This window comes from Oncorhynchus gorbuscha, linkage group LG25, assembly GCF_021184085.1.
Source record: "Oncorhynchus gorbuscha isolate QuinsamMale2020 ecotype Even-year linkage group LG25, OgorEven_v1.0, whole genome shotgun sequence".
In the NCBI taxonomy this organism is placed as follows: domain Eukaryota; kingdom Metazoa; phylum Chordata; class Actinopteri; order Salmoniformes; family Salmonidae; genus Oncorhynchus; species Oncorhynchus gorbuscha.
The window spans coordinates 22210161-22230876 of record NC_060197.1 but is presented as its reverse complement, the minus strand read 5'-3'; the positions used below and the strand labels follow the sequence as shown (position 1 = coordinate 22230876).

The 20716-nt window shown below is 40.9% G+C and overlaps 1 pseudogene across 1 annotated transcript in view; it reads right to left on the bottom strand.

The window, feature by feature from the left end:
- Positions 1-20716, bottom strand: part of LOC124013637 — a 92581-nt pseudogene that overhangs the window by 34202 nt on the left and 37663 nt on the right. The window contains exon 2 of the transcript XR_006834905.1: positions 5929-6085. The product of XR_006834905.1 is annotated as a rho GTPase-activating protein 6-like (transcript). The remainder of the gene's footprint in view (positions 1-5928; positions 6086-20716) is intronic.

The window sequence follows — 20716 nt, the reverse complement described above, 5'->3', positions numbered from 1 at the left end:
GATGTCATAAGGTGAATGCACCAATTTGTAAGTCGCTCTGGATAAGAGCATCTGCTAAATGACTTAAATGTAAATGTTAAAAGTAAATGTTGCGGCATAATGTGCATATTATTGCATAAACAGTGTTGGTGCTGTGAATGGTCATGAGTTGTGGGACTGGAGGTTTGTGTATGTGGATTTTGAATGTGTTGAAGTTGTCTATGGTACTGTTGTTCAATAGGTGGTTTTGGAGTGGGCTTATTGGAACATTTTACAAAAATTTAAAGATCCCTTAGGTTGGGGTTTCTGTGAAAAGCTGATAAAGGTCTGAATTCCTGGAGTGGGGGAAGTACATTGTGTTTGGGTGAAAGCGTCTTTGAGTCTAGAATGAAGGAGTCTGTTTATGTCTGAGAAGGTGCTGGTGATGGATATAATCTGGGGTTCTGTATCTGTTGGGGGGATAGGAACAGGGGGTCTGGGAAAGGTCTGAGGATGGAGGACAGGGATAGGATGGGGGGATAGGGATACGGACCCAGAATTGGAAAATGGATAAGAATAAGTATGAGCTGTTCGCCCAGGTCAGGAGTCAGTGCCTGGTCCAGAGTTCTGCAGGGAGAGTTATGGAGGTTAGGGTTAAGATTAGGGTTAAGGTTAGGGTTGGGGTTAGGGTTGGGGTTGGGGTTAAGGTTAAGGTTAGAGTTAAAGGTTAGGGTTGGGGTTAGGGTAAGGTTTAGGGTTAGAGAACATACAATTTTGAATGTGACTGAATTGTTGGGGCTGGGAATGATTAGTTGTACAAGACTGTGTGTGTGTGTGTGTGTGTGTGTGTGTGTGTGTGTGTGTGTGTGTGTGTGTGTGTGTGTGTGTGTGTGTGTGTGTGTGTGTGTGTGTGTGTGTGTGTGTGTGTGTGTGTGTGTGTGTGTGTGTGTGTGTGTGTGTGTGTGTGTGTGTGTGTGCGCACATGCGCATGCATGTGTGTGTGTGCATGAGTGTGTGCATGCACGCGCGTGGATGTACTGTGCTTTCTCAGACATCAGCTCGCTCCCATATTTTGTATATGAGCCATCACTGAAACAGTAGTGGGCCTGATACACCAGGGGAGTTGGGTGGCTAACTACTCCCTTTATAGTGCACTACTTTTGATAAGAGCTCTATGGACTTTGATCAAAAGTAGAGCACTATAAAATAAATTGGGTGTCATTTGGGACAAAGACACAGCAGTAACACACATGGGAGGTGGCTGGCTAGCTAACAGAGACTCTATTTGAGGTCTCCACCCCAGGGAGAGGGACAGGAATATTCCCAAACATTACAGACTCTGACTGACCCCCCTCCCTATGACAGTTATAAACACCGGCCCCCTTCGTTATATATTTGTATGCGTTGTATTTATTTATACAGTATATTGTATATAGAGTCATGCTGCTACAGAGTTATCTGACAGTGACTGACTGATTTTACTGTTTTCTATTTACATATTCTGCAGCTCAACAGAGAATGAAATGCAGTAAAAAATGTTTTCTATAGTCTTGTCCAATAACTTTGACAATATTACATTTCAAGATTCTGTAAGGAATGAATTATTGACATATAATTAGAATGTACTGGAACAGATTAGGTGAAAACCGATTTTAAATGTTTGACAGATTTTTTTGTTTGTTCCATCCATGACTGGTTACATGCTGTAACTGTAACACATTTGAATGCTCTATGATGTACAGTACGGTTGTATAGCAACTGTGTGACGGTGACTATGCCTTACTGAGGGGCAACAAAATAGTGATCAAATTAAGATCCCACATCTGTATTCTAGTCTATTCTAACATACCTCCATTCCTAACAACTGTGAGTGAAACCGTTACACTTTGGAACACATTTAATTTGACCATTTATACAGCGTGTGGGAGTCCATTCTCCTGTTTTACTTCAGGATAAACAGTCCACAATGGAGGCAAAAGGAATGGATGAGCTGGATAAAATACAGTAGGTCTTGATGAAGGTGTTTGTGAGCAAAATGTTGCACTTTCCAATTAGTTTAATTTGTGAGTAGACTCGGCACTATTCCTTCTTCTATGTTAGTTCAAGGTAAATATATATATATATAATCACACAATAAATAAATGAAAATATGTTTTATAATGTTTAAATGTCATCCTCTTGTTTTGACCAATGGACTTGTCAGTCTGCTTGTCTTAAGTAGAGTCAACTACATAGCACTGGCGAGAGAGTGGTCAGGGGTCAAAGGTTGAAAAGGTTGAGAGGTTAACGGTATGAACGTAGACCGAAGATGGTGGATAAATGAAGAGAGTTCACTCAGGCCGTTTACCATGGAAAACATTTGTTTGTTCCGGTCTACTTAATGGGGTGGGTCTCCCATAGACACCAATGCAATAGCAGCTGGGTCTGGTCTACTTAGTTTATTGACTTTTATTGAACCATAAAAAAACAATGAGTGCGGTGTCTCGCTTCCTCTTCTTTCTCTGCGTGGACTACATGTAGAAGCACTGAGATCAGACTAATGCCTCTTATGTAACCCAGGGTGACACGAGAGAGGAATGTAAGCACGCTAAGACCCCTCAGAATCAGAAGCTTCTTACTCCTACAGTACTCTTCTTACTCTGGGGCGGCAGGTAGCCGAGTGGTTAGAGCATTGGACTAGTAACCGAAAGGTTGAAAGATTGAATCCTCTGAGCTGATAAGACAAAAAACCATGTTGTTCTGCCCCTGAACAAGGCACTGTTCCTTGGCCATCATTGAAAATAAGAATCTGTTCTTAACTGACTTGCCTAGTTAAATAAAGGTCAAATAAAAAACTCCTACAGTACTCTTCTTACTACTAATATTTTTACTCCTACAGTACTCCTCTTACTCCCACTCATCTTACTCCTACAGTACTCTTCTTACTATTAATATTTTTACTCCTACAGTACTCTTCTTACTCCCACTCATCTTACACCTACAGTACTCTTCTTACTCCCACTCATCTTACTCCCACAGTACTCTTCTTACTCCCACTCATCTTACTCCTACAGTACTCTTCTTACTCCCACTCATCTTACTCCTACAGTACTCTTCTAACTCCCACTCATCTTACTCCTACAGTACTCTTCTTACTCCCACTCATCTTACTCCTACAGTACTCTTCTTACTCCCACTCATCTTACTCCTACAGTACTCTTCTTACTACTAATATTTTTACTCCTACAGTACTCTTCTTACTCCCACTCATCTTACTCCTACAGTATTCTTCTTACTCCCACTCATCTTACTCCTACAGTACTCTTCTTACTCCCACTCATCTTACTCCTACAGTACTTTTCTTACTCCCACTCATCTTACTCCTACAGTACTCTTCTTACTCCCACTCATCTTACACCTACAGTACTCTTCTTACTCCTACTATTTTTACTCCTATAGTACTCTTCTTACTTCCACTCATCTTACTCCTACAGTACTCTTCTTACTCCTACTCTTCTTACCCGTCTTACTCCTACTATTGTTGCTTTTTAACTTCAACTTTTTATCTTCATTTTGTATCTAATCTTCTGACTCCTACTCTTTCATCTTAAGTTGTAAGACTATATCTGAGCTGTAGTGTAAAATTCACTCAGACTTATTGAGGTAATACAGTCTGGGAGTGGTGGTGGAATGAGCAGAAAACATGTAGTGGGTTTTTATACCATATACAGTTCAAGTCGGAAATACATGTAAACCAAATACATGTAAACTCAGTTTTTCACAATTCCTGACATTTAATCCAAGTAAAAAAGTAAAAATTCCCTGTCATTCCAGGTCAGTTAGGATCACCACTTTATTTTAAGAATGTGAAATGTCAGCATAATAGTAGAGAGAATGATTTATTTCCGCTTTTATTTCTTTCATCTCATTCCCAGTAGGTCAGAAGTTTACATACACTCAATTAGTATTTGGTAGCATTGCTTTTAAATTGTTTAACGTGGGTCAAACGTTTTGGGTAGCCTTCCACAAGCTTCCCACAATAAGTTGGGTGAATTTTGGCCCATTCCTCCTGACAGAGCTGGATTGTAGGCCTCCTTGCTCACACACGCTTTTACAGTTCTGCCCACAAATGTTCTATAGGATTGAGGTCAGGGCTTTGTGATGGTACTCCAATACCTTGACTTTGTTATTCTTAATCCATTTTGTCACAACTTTGGAAGTATGCTTGGGGGTCATTGTCTATTTGGAAGAACCCTTTGCGAAAAAGCTTTAACTTCCTGACTCATGTCTTGAGATGTTGTTTCAATATATCCACATAATTTCCATGCCTCATGATGCCCTCTATTTTGTGAAGTGCACCTGTTCCTCCTGCACCCCCACAACATGATGCTGCCACCTCCGTGCTTCACGGTTGGGATGGTGTTCTCTGGCTTGCAAGACTTTTCAACATGGTCTTGGCTTCAAGGCTTCAAGAACTGAATTACTTGATGTTGTTTGTACAGATGTTCATCATAGGTACACTTCAACTATGACAGACAAAATGAGAAACAAAAATCCAGAAAATCACATTGTAGGATTTTTAATGAATTTATTTACAAATTATGGTGGGAAAAAAAATTGCACCACTGTAGGACTCGTTTTACTCTGGATATAGATAGTTTGTACCTGTTTCCTCCAGCATCTTCACAAGGTCCTTTACTGTAGTTCTGGGATTGATTTCCACTTTTCGCACATAAGTACATTCATCTCTAGGAGACAGAACGCATCTCCTTCCTGAGCGGTATGACCGCTGCGTGGTCCCATGGTGTTTATACTATTGTTTGTACAGATGAACGTGGTACCTTCAGGCATTTGGAAATTGCTCCCAAGGATGAACCAGACTTGTGGAGGCCTACAATTTGTTTTCTTAGGTCTTGGCTGATTTCTTTTGATTTTCCCATGATGTCAAGCAAAGAGGCACTGAGTTTGAAGGTAGGCCTTGAAATACATCCACAGGTACACCTCCAATTGACTCAAATGATGTGAAATAATCTGTCTGTAAACAATTGTTGGAAAAATTACTTGTCATGCACAAAGTAGATGTCCTAACTGACTTGCCAAAACTATAGTTAGTAAACAAGAAATTTGTGGAGTGGTTGAAAAACGAGTTTTAATGACTCCAACCTAAGTGAATGTAAACTTTAGACTTCAACTGTATCATGTCCCTATCGCTATCATTCTTCACCTTGTTCAATGCCATGTATTGCATAGTGAAGAGCTCTACAATCTAGACCAGGATGAGCAAAATAAAATCTTTTCAGGAATTTGATAAAAAGTGTTATGTCTAAGAAATTAAAATCACCAAAAAGAGAGATACAATACATTTTCAGAACGCTGACTATATATTACAGTCCGTCCTTTCTAACATGGCCATAGTAAATGCTCCTCACTTGCATACCTTTGGGGACTTCAATGTCATATAGCAGCACATACAGTGCCTTGCGAAAGTATTCGGCCCCCTTGAACTTTGCGACCTTTTGCCACATTTCAGGCTTCAAACATAAAGATATAAAACTGTATTTTTGGGCTGAATAATTTTGCACGCCCAATTTTTCAGTTTTTGATTTGTTAAAAAAGTTTGAAATATCCAATAAATGTCGTTCCACTTCATGATTGTGTCCCACTTGTTGTTGATTCTTCACAAAAAATACAGTTTTATATTTTTATGTTTGAAGCCTGAAATGTGGCAAAAGGTCGCAAAGTTCAAGGGGGCCGAATACTTTCGCAAGGCACTGTATCTATGTCCTTTCTACCATGGCCATATAGTCACTACTACTACTACTTCCTCTGTACCCCTGGGGATGCTGATGTTGAATTCGAGGTCCCTCTCCTTCAGATTCAAACCCCAATTGAGATTTGAAGAGCTTTACGATCTAGACAGAGCCCAGCACTGTATACATATATCTGTCGTCCTTTCTGGCCTGGCCATATAGCAACTAAGCCCTTGTGTACCTTTGGGGATGCTGATGTTGAAGTCAAGGTCCCGCTCCCCGAGATGGTAGCAGGCTACCTCTTGCAGCCTAGCTCTCTCCAGTTCAGATAGGCTCTGGATAGGCACCGGCTGCAGACGCACACTCTGGCCCAGCATGGTCGCCCACGTATGGTCCCCCTGGAGGGAGGGAGGGAGGGAGGGAGGGAGGGAGGGAGGGGGAGGGGGAGGGAGGGAGGGAGGGAGGGAGGGAGGGAGGGAGGGAGGGAGGGAGGGGAGAAGAGAATGGTTAATGTGCTATTACTTGGAGGCATTACACATAGTACCAATCACAGCTAAGAACGGAATTACTTGTTATAATTTACAATGTATTCCTAGAAGGGGGAGGGGACGGAGAGAGAAAATGGCATGTGGGAGATGAGACGGGAAAGAAGGGCGATGAAAGGAAAGAAAGATAGGAAAAGAGATGACTTACGCATGAAAAGGCAATCATAGAAAACATTGCTGAGTAAGATAAAACATTTCCACAATCAAGATCCTCGTATCCAAACGACTTAACATTTGAATTACTATAATGTTTTCTTTAATAGGTTCCACAAACCATACAATTTACTATAGCTAAGTATCAAATGAACAGTAAACCATGAAGGCGGCTATTTGTATGGAAATCATTATCGCTGGCTTCAACCCATCTCCACGAGGTTACCGCTGTCCTTGGGACGTCCCTACCCTTAGCCCTAATCCTAACCTTAACCCCTACCCTAACCTTAACCCCTACCTAACCTTAACCTTTGTAGATGTAATCTTCCATGGGGTAGGGACGTCGCAAGGATCCCAGAAGGAATGTCTCAACTATTAACCAACCATCAAATCATATTTGACTGGGATCTACTCTATAGAGTGCTTCCCAAATGGCACCCTATTCCCTACTTTACATAGTTTCCTACTTTTGATCAAAGCCCATAGGGATGTTATCATAAGTGCACTATAGGAATAGAGTGCCATTTGGGATGCATACATAGCCAGAGGTTAGGCCTAGCGAGAGCTTAAAAACATCTTTACCGTATCTCACTTTCCCAACAACTTGATTATAATTATGCTGAAGCTTGATAGGAATGATGATAGGGAAATTGCCTTGTCCTCTGCAGGTGGTCATTTGAGTTTTCTCTGAGAGTTGAATGGGTCAGACAAATACACACGGGCATGTATGTGCACACTCACATGCACACATTTCCTACAGGAAAAAGAACCATCCGTCTGTTTTCGTTCTATTTTGTTTTGTTTTTAGTCAGAAGACAAAGGGCCAAAGTTAGGCCATTCTACGTCTGGACAATAGACGAAGAGGGTTCGCCACCGAAGGACACTGTTTGAGGCCCTGTCCCTCTGGGTTAACACTGGAACCACAAAGCTTGGGAAACAATTATAAAGTGTCTCTCAAATGACACCCTATTCCCTGTAGGCCCTGGTCAGAATGTAGAAGAACTGTAGGCCTCAGAAAACAGACGTGCACTTTGAATGTGTCATTGCTGTGAGAAGATGCAAGCCATGTTGCCTGTTTATGCTGTTGCCAAAACGCTTCATGCTCTTGCCAAACCCCATTTCTGTCATTGTCACAACAAGTCCATTAGTTGTTGGCAAGGAACAAGAAAGAAACTGGAAGAAACAAACCCAGACTAGGAAGATGCTGTCCTAACATCAGAATCAGCTGCTATAGAACCTTAGCCTATGCTCCTGCAGTATATATTGATGTTCTGGAATCAGTATCAGCTGCTGCTGTAGAACAGAGTAACACATGCTGTTCTACAATCCTTTATACACTAGAAAAACAGTCTAAGGTACAGTATATATTCATATGAAGTAATTTAGTTGAATAGTATGTAATATACTGTAGCAGTACTTAGCCTAATCCCTTGACACGGTAAGGGAATGGATGGAATGGTAGGAACATGGTAAGGGGGAAGAGAGAAGGACACATTCCTCCCTGGTTACAATTCCATTCCTGGGTGATTACCAGGAAGTTAGAACCTTATAAACAACCTCATATCATTGGAATGGGCACAGGATGAAGGGAATTAAAGAGGTATAGGATAACAAATGAAAACCAGAAACAAGACAAAATAGAGGGAGTAAGAGGAGAGAGAAAGAAAGAAAACAGACGGAGTAAGATGAGAGAGAGAAAGAATGAAAATAGAGGGAGTAAGAGGTGTTTCCTTTGATGGTGGACTAAGGTGACAACATGGTGAGTAAAAAACAAACATGGTGCTGGGATGAACCCCATCCGTGGACGACCCCTCACCCTACTGGCAACAAGGGAATATATGTGTGTATATGTATGTGTGTACGTGTTCTAGAGTCCTGCATCGGGTTGGATATCCGCGGTTCTCCATGGATGAAAAAAAAAATTCAACTCACGGTTTGGCTCTCGATTCTGAAAATTTCTTACAAACTCAGGAGCTTGTTGTCTTGTATTTTTTTGCTAATTCCACTCTGTGAACAGTGAGGCATACAGACGACCAGCCATGCACCCAGTGGTTCAGGGAACTGTTTGTTATTCGGGGATACTTTTTGATTTATCACAATTTTCTTTAATTAACCAATTTGGTCTTTAAGGCAGAACCGACAGACAAGTTCCTTACTTTTTCTCCATTCCACTTGCCTCTTCCATTTCTGTGGTAATGCTGCAGTTAGTTGGTTGCAATTTCTGCATGTGTGACATAACTCCATTAGTCATATTTATGATATCCATACAGAATCTTTCCAGATCCTTGATATTATTTGTCTGACCTTATGGACTGCTCACTTCAATTCAAACCACAGGTTTTCAATGGGGTTTAATTCTGGAGACTGAGATGCCATTGCAAATTTGAGATTTTGTGGTCAATTAACCATTTCTTTGTGGATTTTGATGTGTGCTTGTGGTTATTGTCTTGCTGTAAGATCCACTTGCGGCCGAATTTAAGCCTCCTGGCAGAGGCAACCAGGTTTTTAGCTAAAATACCCTTGTACGAGGTAAAGTTCATGATGCCATTGACCTTAAAAATAGTTTTGTTGACGGTCTCTTTCCCTGCCTCTATGTCAATTCCAAGCTGCGCCCAGCTCTTCACGTACAATTTGACAATTGATAGTATTGTCACCCATCAGACTATTGTCAATTTAAACTTGTCTATATGCTAACTATATTATTATACAGTAAAAGTAAACATTTTGGACACACAAATTCATTCAAGGGTTTTCTTTAGTTTTTTACTATTTTCTGCATTGTAGAATAATAGTGAAGACGGCACCTGAAATGCATTTCAATGAATAGGTGTGCCTTGTTAAAAGTACATTTCTGGAATTTCAGTCCTTCTTAATGTGTTTGAGCCAATCAGTTGTATTGTGACAAAGGTATGGATGGTATACAGAAGGTAGCCCTATTTGGTAAAATACCAAGTCCATATTATGGCAAGAACAGCTCAAATAAGCAAAGTGAAACGACAATCCATCATTACTTTAAGACATGAAGGTCAGTCAATATGGAAAGTTTAAAGAACTTTTAAAATTTCTTCAAGTGCAGTTGTAAAAACCATCAAGCACTATGATGAAACTGGCTCTCATGAGGACTGCCACAGGAAAGGAAGACCCAGAGTTACCTCTGCTGCTGAGGATAAGTTCATTAGAGTTACCAGCCTCAGAATTTGCAGCCCAAATAAATGTTTCACAAAGTTCAAGTGACAGACACATTTCAACATTCAGAGGAGCCTGCATTTTTCAAGCCTTCACGGTGGAATTGCTGCGAAGAAACCACTACTAAGAAGATGAGACTTGACTTGCTTATGCCAAGAAACACGAGCAATGGACATTTGACCTGTGGAAATCTGTCCTTTGGGCTGATGACTCCAAATGTGAGATTTATGGTTCTAACCGCTGTGTCTTTGTGGGACAAATAGTAGGTGAACGGATGATCTCCGCATGTGTGGTTCCCACCGTGAAGCATGTGGGAGGAGGTGTGATGGTGTGGGGGTGCTTTGCTGGTGACACTGTCAGTGATTTATTTAGAATTCAAGGCACACTTAACCAGCATGGCTACCACATCACTATACAGCTATATGCCATCCCATCGGGTTTGCGCTTAGTGGGACTATCATTTGTTTTTCGACAGGACAATGACCCAACACACCTCCAGGCTGTGTAAGGACTATTTGACCACGAAGGAGAGTGATGGAGTGCTGTATCAGATGACCTGGCCTCCACAATCACCCGACCTCAACCCAAATGAGATGGTTTGGGGTGAGTTGAACTGCAGAGTGAAGGAAAAGCAGCCAACAAGTGCTCAGCATATGTGGGAACTCCTTCAAGACTTTTGGAAAAGTATTCCAAGTGAAGCTGGTTGACAGAATGCCAAGGGTGTGCACAGCTGTCATCAAGAGCAAGTTTGAGCTTTTTCTGCGAAGGGAGTAGTACACAGCGTTGTACGAGATCTTCAGTTTCTTAGGAATTGTATATAAATATGTATATTTACCCTAAAAATATATGGGGGATTGGAAATGATGCAGACAATTACATTCATGGAAGCTACAATCTATCCGCAATATTAAAGCTGATCCACCCCCTAAAAAAGTGTACTGTTAGTTAACTTGCTAATGTTAGCTTGCTGGCTTGCTAGCTAACATTACATGTATGATCTGTGTAGTAGTATATTTCGTATCTCAGAGCCATTTGCTTTGCTAGTTATAGCCTAATGTTAGCTAACTAACATTGAACCTGGTTGGTTAGCATCCTGCAGATTCATATAGGGTAGTGACATGATTTGGGATTATGGTTAATTGTTTAGCTAGCTAGCTACATGTCTTAACCTTTCTGGCGCAGGTGTTCCGCTAGCGACCCACCTAGACAACATCCTGTGAAATTGCAGAGCACCAAATTCAAAATACAGAAATAGTCATAACAAACATTCAAAAAAATATGTGTTATACATCGGTTTAAAGATTAATTTCTTGTTAATCCAGCCACTTTGTCAGATTTCAAAAAGGCTTTACGGTGAAAGCATACCATGCGATTATCCAAGGACAGTGCCCCGCTTACAAAAGCATACAAATATTTTCCAAAAGGAATTACAAAAGTCAGAAATAGCGATAAAATGAATCACTTACCTTTGAAGATCTTCATATGGTTGCAGTCACAAGAGTCCCAGCTACACTATAAATGTTCATTTTGTTCGATAATGTCCCTCTTTATATCCCAAAAACTCTGTTGTGTTGGCGCATTTTGTTCAGTAATCCCACTGGCTCAAGGGCGGTCAAAACATGCAGACGAATACATCCTAATTGTACCAGTAAAGTTCGTCGAAACATGTCGAACGATGTTTATAATTAATCCTCAGGTTGTCAGTTGTCTAAATAATCGATGATATTTCAACCGGATAATAGCGTATTCAATAGAAAGGAAAAACTACGAAGGGCCCACACTTGGTCACGTGCGCAAACCAGCACTGCATGATTCTACAGTCCACTGACAGAAAGGTCTCATTCTTCTTCATTTTTCAGAAATCAAGCCTGAAACTATGTCTAAAGACTGCAGTTCCTATGGCTTCCACTAGATGTCAACAATCTGGGTCCTACCCATTAGATACTCTATAGGCATTCAATTGAAAATACCCACATCAAAAAAATCCCACTTCCTGGATGGATATTCCTCAAGTTTTCGCCTGCCATATCAGTTCTGTTATATTCACAGACATTATTTTAACAGTTTTGGAAACTTTAGAGTGTTTTCTATATGCATATCCTAACTTCTGGGCCCGAGTAACAGGCAGTTTACTTTGGGCACACTTTCTCATCCACACGTCGAAATACTGCCCCCAAGCCATAAGAAGTTTTAACAACAGACTCTACAATACAAGCATCCATTTCAATAGGGTGAGTAAAATGGTCAGCAAGCTGTTCACTCATTTGTGTCTAGAAGTAGCCTGCAAGCTAGCCAACATTAGCCAGTTAGCTTGGGTGCTTGACTGCTGTTACGTCAGCTAGTTAACGTTACATGTAAGATCTGTGTAGTAATATTATTTGTATCTCAGAGCCATTTAATTTGCTAGTTATAGCCTAATGTTAGCTAGCTAACATTGAATCTGGTTGGTTATCTACCTGCATATTCATGCAGGGTAGTAACTTCATGAGTTGAGATTATGGTTCATTTCTTAGCTAGCTAGCTACAAGTCAACAAAAAACTCCACTATGCAAGTAACCACTTCAATAGAATGTCATTGCGACAATTGTTGATAGACGTAGCTGGTAAATTCGCTCTGGCTATATACTCCGATTTCAGAGCACTCTCGTCTGAGTGTACCAAAGCACAGAATAACTGATGAATTTACGGACGCTCAATACACATTGAATATGGTAAACTGGTCAGTGAGCGGTTCTCTCATTTGTGTTTGGAAGTAATGTAGCTAGTAAGCTAGCCAACATTAGCCAGTTAGCTTGAGTGCTTCACTGCTGTTGTTAGGACAGAATGATCAACCCTTAAACAGATGGGTGGGGCTAAAGCTTAAGAGGGTGTGAATGATGCTGAATGATTCTGAATGGATAGACAAATAAGAGCTCTCCAGTAGGTAGTGTGTGCTTAGGATTGTGTCCTGTTGGAAGGTGAATCTTCTCCATGGAGCAGGTTTTCATCAAGGATCTCTTGGTACTTTGCTCCGTTCATCGTTCATCTTACCTGACTAGTCTCCTAGTCCCTGCCGCTGATTCTACCACCACCATGCTTCACCGTAGGGATGGAGCCAAGTTTCTTCCAGATGTGACGTTTGGCATTCAGGCCAAAGAGTTCAGTCTTGGTTTCATCAGACCAGAGAATCTTGTTTCTCATGGTCTGAGATTCTTTAGGTGCCTTTTGGCAAACTCCAAGTGTGCTGTCATGTGCCTTTTACTGAGGAGTGGCTTCCTGGCCACTCTGGCCACTCTACCATAAAGGCCTGATTGGTGGAGTGCTGCAGAGATTGTTGTCCTTCTGAAAGGTTATCCCATCTCCACAGAGGAACTCTGGAGCTCTGTCAGAGTGACCATTGGGTTCTTGGTCACCACACTGACCAAGGCCCATCTCCCCCGATTGCTCAGTTTGGCCGGGAGGCCAGCTCTAGGAAGAGTGTTGGTGGTTCCATAGTTATTCTATTTAAGAATGATGGAGGCCTCTGTGTTCTTGGGACTTTCAATGATTCAGAAATTTCTGGTACCCTTCCCCAGATCTGTGCCTCGACACAATCCTGTCTCAGAGCTCTACAGACAATTCCTTCGACCTCATTGCTTGGTTTTTGCTCTGACATACAATGTTAACTGTGGGACCTTATATAGTGTGTGCCTTTCCAAATCATGTCCAATCAATTGAATTTACCCAAGGTGGACTTACAATCAAGTTGTAGAAACATCTCAAGGATGATCCATGGAAACGGGATGCACCTGAGCTCAATTTTCTAGTATCATAGCAAAGGGTCTGAATACCTATGTAAATAAGGTACACACTTTTTATGTTTAATACATTTGCTAAAATGTCTAAAAACCAGTTTTCACTTTGTCATTATGGTGTATTGTGAGTAAATTGATGAGACATTTAAAAAATATATATATTTTAGAATAAGGCTGTAATGTAACAAATGTGGAAAACTTCAAGGGGTCTGAATACTTTCCGATTGCACTGTCTGTTCTACCACAGCGAACATGTTATTCTTGCAAAGACTATTTGATTCTGACTTCGGACATATACAGTTGAAGTCGGAAGTTTACATACATATATGCCAAATACATTTAACCTCAGTTTTTCACAATTCCTGACATTTAATCCTAGTAAAAATAGGTCAGTTAGGATCACCACTTTATTTTAAGAATGTGAAATTTCAGAATAATATTAGAGAGAATAATGTATTTCAGCTTTTATTTCTTTCATCACATTCCCAGTGGGTCAGAAGTTTACATACACTCAATTAGTATTTGGTAGCATTGACTTTAAATTGTTTAACTTCGGTCGAATGTTTCGGGTAGCCTTCCACAAGCTTCCAACAAATAAGTTGGGTGAATTTTGGCCCATTCCTCCTGACAGAGTTGGTGTAACTGAGTCAGGTTTGTAGGCTTCCTTGCTCACACACGCTTTTACAGTTCTGCCCACAAATGTTCTATAGGACTGAGGTCAGGGCTTTGTGATGGCCACTCCAATACCTTGACTTTGTTGTTCTTAAGCCATTTTGTCACAACTTTGGAAGTATGCTTGGGGGTCATTGTCCATTTGGAAGACCCCTTTGCGACCAAGCTTTATCTTCCTGACTGATGTCTTGAGATGTCCAATTTGTAAGTCGCTCTGGATAAGAGCGTCTGCTAAATGGCTTAAATGTAAATGTTGTTTCAATATATCCACATAATTTCCCTGCCTCATGATGCCATCTATTTTGTGAAGTGCACCAGTCCCTCCTGAAGCAAAGCACCCCCGAACATGATGCTGCCACCCCCATGCTTCACAGTTGGGATGGTGTTCATTGGCTTGCAAGCATCCCCTTTTTTCTCCAAACATACCGATGGTCATAATGGCCAAACAGTTCTCTTTTTGTTCAGACCAGAGGACATTTCTCCAAAAAGTACAATCTTTTGTCCCCATGCGCAGTTGCAAACCATAGTCTGGCTTTTATGGTGGTTTTGGAGCAGTGGCTTCTTCTTTGCTCAGCGGCCTTTCAGATTATGTCGATATAGGACTCTTTTTACTGTGGATATAGATACGTTTGTACCTGTTTCCTCCAGCATCTTCACAAGGTCCTTTGCTGTTGTTCTTGGGATTGATTTGCACTTTTCGCACCAAAATGCATTCATCTCTAGAAGACAATGCATCTCCTTCCTGAGTAGTGGCATGACGGCTTATGGTCCCATGGTGTATAAATTGCTCCCAAGAATGAACCAGACTTGTGGAGGTCTACAATTTCTTGTGGAGGTCTTGGCTGATTTCTTTTGATTTTCCCATGATGTCAAGCAAAGAGGCACTGAGTTTGAAGGTAGCCCTTGAAATACATCCACAGGTACACCTCCAATTGACTCAAATGATGTGAATTAGCCTATCAGAAGCTTCTAAAGCCATGACATAATTTTATGGAATTTTCCAAGCTGTTTAAAGGCACAGTCAACATAGTGTATGTAATCTTCTGACCCACTGGAATTGTGATACAGTGAATTATATGTGAAATAATCTGCCTGTAAACAATTGTTGGAAAAATGACTTGTGTCATGCACAAAGTAGATGTCCTAACCGACTTGCCAAAACTATAGTTTGTTAACAAGAAATGTGTGGACTGGTTGAAAAAAATAGTTTTAATGACTCATAACCTAAGTGTATGTAAACTTCCGACTTCAACTGTAGATGTCTGTTTAAATATCAAACCACATCCATAATATACTGTACTAAAGAATGAGACTATATAAGACTAAATGTATTACTAGCTTGAAGTGAAACATACAATTGGTGCACTCCACAGATTATATGGGAACCATGGACAGTGTGAACTTGATCTAATTCTTAACATGACTATTGCCATAACACTTTTCATTTTTTGTTTCAGGCACAGATAAAACAACAGATATAGCTCTGGCAATAATCGGGTATGGCATAACAACTATAGTCAGAGTAGTTGGTTAAAGAACAAACTGGATTCTGAGGTGTTTTTCTATTTAAAATGTTCTCTTTCATTTCCTCCTCTTTGTGTTGCATTGATCTTACCCCTCTGATCTAACTCCTGACTATTGTTGTCTTATATGGCCTAACAATGATAGTCAGACAAGATTGCTGAAGTAAAAACAAACCTGGGACAATGCAGGCTGGATTATTTTAGTTATTCTATTCAAAATGGCTACTTTCCCCTTCTGGTGTCTTTTAGAGTGATCAGGACAGCTTTTTCTGTGTCTGTTATTTAATCAAGCCTGATGATGAATACCAAGTATACCCTAGGGATCAGGAATGATGCCAACACAACTCATTATTACACTGAAACTCAGTAGGTGTGTTGTGGTAGTGTAACTGCTGCTGATTATATGGGACACACACACACACACACGCACACACGCACACGCACGCACACACACACACACACACACACACACACACACACACACACACACACACACACACACACACACACACACACACACACACACACACACACACACACACACACACACACACACACACACACACACACACACACACACACACACTCCAGAGGTTAATTCTAAAGGTCAAAGGTAATATATTTTTGTTCTGTTTAATCTGCTGCTCACTCAGTCTAGCTGCAGTGCTGACACACACACACACACACACACACACACACACACACACACACACACACACACACACACACACACACACACACACACACACACACACACACACACACACACACACACACACACACACACACACACACACACACACACACACACACACACACACACACACACACACACACACACACACACACACACACACACACAGAGAGATACGGACTGACTTCTTGTCCATGGAACCAGGCTACCAGAGTGTGTGTGTTCCAATGATTAAAAAAATTATGTAAATGTTCTAAACTAACACTTCTTAGAGGAGGGGAAACTGAATTCTAAAAGGTACCGGAGGAGAGCACAGACAATGTTTATAGGTTTATGCACTACGATTGGTGGAAGAAAAACAAACTAACAAACATACTAATTGATATAAAAACCATTATTTAAAAAAAGGTTTTCAAAAGTTATCTTTGTAAATTATATCATGAATAGGACTGTTGGTGTTATGTCACACATGCAGCTAACAGAACTATATGGAAAAGCTGCTCTACCCAAAATTACAACCAACTAATTGCAGCATTACCACAGAAATTGAAGAGGCAAGTGGAAGAGGGAAAATGTAATACACTTGTCTGTTGGCCCTGCATTAAAGATCAAAATTGGTTGAAGAAAATGGTGATAAATAAAAAAGTATACAAGTTTCATTTAAGGACCAAAGAATTGACAGCTGTGCCATATAGATTGCAAAAATATTGCAGTCTAGGAATGGTTGAAGAAGTGCAACATTTACCTGGAGCTAACTCTGCAAATAGCACTATTTGGGTGATTTGAAAAGTCATAGTCAATCGATCAATAATATTTCATTTACAATCTATAGAAACTATGAGCATAGAAAGGTTCAGAACTTTTGTGAAACATAACGGTACAGTTGAAAAATACATGGCAAATTTTTATTTATTTAACCAGGCAAGTCAGTTAAGAACACATTTTAATTTACAATGACAGCCTAGGAACAGTAGGTTAACTGCCTTGTTCAGGGGCAGAACGACAGATTTATACCATGTAAGTGCAGGGATTCTAACCACTAGGCTCTAACCACTATGCTACCTCCTAGTCAACGCCAAAAATGGATGGTGTTATGAGACAGATGGGAGGGGTTGATGGTAGCTGAAGGGTAAGATTAAAAACAAACAAAATATAACTATTGTAAAATGAAATAGTATGTATAAGCTGAAAGTACAACTCTAAGTGTTGTTGTCCATTAGTTTACTCCAATTAGGGGAGGGGTAAATATATATAAAAATATATATGTATATATTTATTTACAAAAAATATATATGGGGGATTGGAAATGATGCAGACAATTACAGTGATCTTTCTGCACTATTAAAGCTGATCTACCCCCCCCCCCAAAATACAAACATACTATAGCGACCATCTGATCACTAAAATGAATGGAGGTTACTAACTTGAGAGGATCCCTATTTAAGTCATTTTCTACAAATTTTAGGGTGTTTTCACACTTGGTACCTTTCAGCCAATTCTTGTGAACTCTGTGCAGTTAGCTTAATTGCTTGAGCACGCCAAAGGGACTCACAGCCCTCAAAAGAGACCCAGAAGCGAACCAAACCGAGATCATCTGGAGAGTTTGGTTCGCTTGAATTCCACTGTCCGGTTCCCTTTGTTTGGGGCAATGTGAAGGCAAAGCTCAGCAGGTTTTGCTTGACCCTTTTCCCGTAGTAAACACTAGACTACTGCCACACCGTTCTCCCAGCCATAACCCCTGACATTGGTGCCACAAAAGAGAGAAGATGATGATGTCCAGGTGGGTGGAAAAAAACGTGTGCTGTTTTTGGATATTGACTAGCAATTGTCAAGGATGCACAGAAATGCCAAAATATGAGTTTTGTACCGACATGATGTTCAGGTTATTTGTTTGCAATATGTAAATCTATAGGCTAAGAGAGCTTCATCAGCTGTTTATTCGATTGTGGGGTTTGAAGCCACAGCAACAAAATCAAGGTCCTTGCTATCTGGAATCATGTCCCAAATCTCACGTTACCCCATAGAAGTTGACATTTAAAATGGTTAAGGTAAGGGTTAACGTTAGGGTTAAGGTTAGGTAAGGGTTATGGTTTAGGTTGGGGTTAGGCTAGGGGTTGAGTTTAGGATTTAGGGAATGGACAACCCAAAGATTCCAGATAGAGCTACCATAAAAGCAATGCTAACACTTAAAGGGCCAGTAGCCTACATTTAGGGTCTCATCTATTACAGCATTATTTAATCTGCAGTATTCTTCTGCTATTTATTCTGTTACCAATAATATTCAGATGTTAATATTATCTACTGATTATAATTATTATGTCTCATCTTTTAACAAAATGCAATATAGTAACTTCCAACATGTAAGTAGGTATATCTTGCTGTTGATAACACAATCTGATGGAATGGCTTGTCCTGCACTTTGTGAAAACCCAGAGTTCATTGAGTAAATTTTGGAAAAGATCTTGGTTCCTTTCTGAAAACATAGTAATGTGAATGCAAAGAGGACTCCGACCACAAAATAGGTGAAGTGAAATGGCAAAAGAGTTGGGGGTCCTCATTCAAAGGCAGTGTGAATACAACGAGAACTGAGTTATTTTGCTTCTCCTTAACCCAAGAGTTCACTTTAAAGAGGACTGAGATCGGTTATTTTGAAGAGGGGACTATATGTGAAAATAGTCACATGCAGGAGTCTTTGCTCTGCACAAAGTAAGATCATTTTCCATATGTGCATTTTACTTCATTCGTTTAATCTATTGTTGAAGACGTCAGATTGAATTCAGACTATAAAATGCAACCCTTGACAACACAAATTCACAGAAGGCTCAAATTCGCAGAATTCACAGAAGGCTCAAATTCGCAGAAGGCACACATTCAGATTGTTCAAGCGGATTGATTGAGTACTTTACAGATAAATGACAGCAACCAGAGCAGAGCACTTAAGGAGACTGAGAGAACCTACTGTAACACACACACACATTATCTAGCTTTATGCAATACTTGGCAGAGCAAGCCGTGAGACATAGCACACATTCTCTTCGACACTCCAAGACGTGGAGACAGTAGCAAACACACAAAACCTTTTGATGACAAATACCTATTGAACACAAACACACTCGCTACCGGACAGAACTTTTCGACACAACAAAGAGCAGCGAGAGTCTCAACAATTGTCACACTTTGTGACTAACAAACCGTTCTAGAGACAGTAGCAATAAATGCACACCTTTTGAAGACTTAGAGAGACCACAAACGCACATTAAGCACACACTGACTGACTTGCCTGGTATAATAAAGGTATAATAAAAAATGTAAAAAACAATCTATACCTGTACGTTGATAGTCAGCTGTAGATGAATAAAGCCCTTTATGGAGCTGAGTGAGTCCACTCAGCTAAGTCCTGTAGTCTGCACAGCTACTTCTCACGCTCACACTCAAACTCACACACTCACACGCAGAGACGCAGACGGGGTTAGTGTGCCCAGTCCAAATGGGGCATGAGGGAACACACTCGGTGTAAGGAGAGCAAGACAGAGCGAGCAACAGAAGGAGAGAGAGAGAGATCTGCTCCCTCCATCTGCTGGTGTAAATCAGTGAGCTGAGTCTCGCTGCCAAGAGATCACTTCACGTAAACACTGGGATGGATGGGGGGGGGGGGGCTGAATCTGTGAGGGGAGGGGAGAAGGGGGATAGAAGGGAAAGAGGAGGAAATAAGCGTGGATGAAAGGGTTGGAAACGGGAGAGATGCAGGGGAGAGAACTGAAAGGGAGAGAATGAGAGGAAGGGAGGGGGGAAGTGGGGAAGTGAGACGTAAGATGAACAGGGGATGAAAGGGAAGGAGGGGGGGATAAGTCTGTGAACTAACTAAGCTGTCCTGGCTTGATTTAATGAGTGATTTTCAATATCTCCTCCTCCCTCTCCTTTCTCTCTGCTCTTCTCCCCTCTCCCAATCTTTTCTCTCTATCATGTACTTCTCTCTGCTCTTCTCCTCTCTCCCAATCTTTTCTCTCTATCATGTACTTCTCTCTGGTCTTCTCCTCTCTCCCTCTCTTTTCTCTCTATTACGTACTTCTCTCTGGTCTTCTCCTCTCTCCCACCCTTTTCTCTCTATCACGTACTTTTCTCTGGTCTTCTCCTCTCTCCCTCTCTTTTCTCTCTATCATGTACTTCTCTCTGTCTTCTCCCCTCTCCCTCTTTTTTTCTCTCTATCACATACTTCTCTCTGGTCTTCTCCCCTCTCCCATTCTTTTCTCTCTATCATGCACTGAGGGGAGGGGAGAAGGGGGATATAAGGGAAAGAGGAGGAAATAAGCGTGGATGAAAGGGTTGGAAATGGGAGAGATGCAGGGGAGAGAACTGAAAGGGAGAGAATGAGAGGAAGGGAGGGGGGAAGTGGGGAAGTGGGACGTAAGATGAACAGGGGATGAAAGGAAAGGAGGGGGGATAAGTCTGTGAACTAACTAAGCTGTCCTGGCTTGATTTAATG